Source organism: Chinchilla lanigera, unplaced genomic scaffold (genome assembly GCF_000276665.1).
Source record: "Chinchilla lanigera isolate Chin_1 unplaced genomic scaffold, ChiLan1.0 scaffold00334, whole genome shotgun sequence".
Lineage (NCBI taxonomy): Eukaryota > Metazoa > Chordata > Mammalia > Rodentia > Chinchillidae > Chinchilla > Chinchilla lanigera.
In genome coordinates, this window is record NW_004955735.1 from 27,296 (window position 1) to 28,312 (window position 1,017).

Sequence of the window (1,017 nt, forward strand, 5' to 3'; positions counted from 1 at the left end):
TGAACCCAGTCCACTGGACCTCTGACTCCGTGGACTTAGTCTGCATTCTCATGTTCTCTGAGTCCTTGTTCAGCAGCTGCTCTTCCGCTGGCTCTGGACCTCTCTGGTTCCCAATGGCAGGAGCAAGAGTGGCCCGTTGTATGTCATGTATTCCCAGGAGTTGTTCAAAGTTTCAATGATTCACACACATCAGTGGGTGGGCAACTACAGTCAGTGCATGGTGGGCCAATATTTAAATTTTTAACAGTCTTATTACAGTAAAAGACACACTGTCATAAATCCCCTTCCAAATATCATTGTTTCAAATGTACTTATCCCACAGTTTTTACCACTTTCTGAAGCACTTCTGGAAGTCTGCCTTCATGAGTATCTTTGTTGCACTCTTCTGGCTGCCTTGATGTTCTGAATCCATTTAAAATGTTTCCCTTTCATGGTCATTTTGACTTTGGGAAAGATGCAGAAGTTGCACAGTGGCAGAGCCAGTGACTAAGGGAGATAGGGATTTAACATAATGGTTTTTTGAAGGCTAGCGTTCTCTTGGATGGTATTTAGCAGCACTATATCCACAATATTTTTCTTTTATTATATCTCATAGAGACACACACAAAAAAATACCCTCTCAGAATTACTTCAGAAAGTGGCAAAAGAAATGAGATAAGTGTGTTTGAAGTACGAATGAGTATTTTGCAGAAGACTAATGGTAATATGCCTTTTACTTAATAATTTTTGAAATTTTAAAACTTCACCATATACTTCAATCATCCCTCATAGACCAGTTTACGTGAACTTCTCATGCTGTTCCAAATCAGGTTGCCATGGTATAATTTTATCAATTAACTCCTTTGTATTTTTAACATGGAATGTAAACATGTTCATATTTTTAGGTGATTTTTAGTTTGTTTAGGATATTATTCCACTGATACACTCAAATCTCTATTTCTTCATTTATATGACTTAGTTAAAACAATAGGTCATTTCTGGACCCTTCCTTAACAAGAACAAAAATATATAATAAAA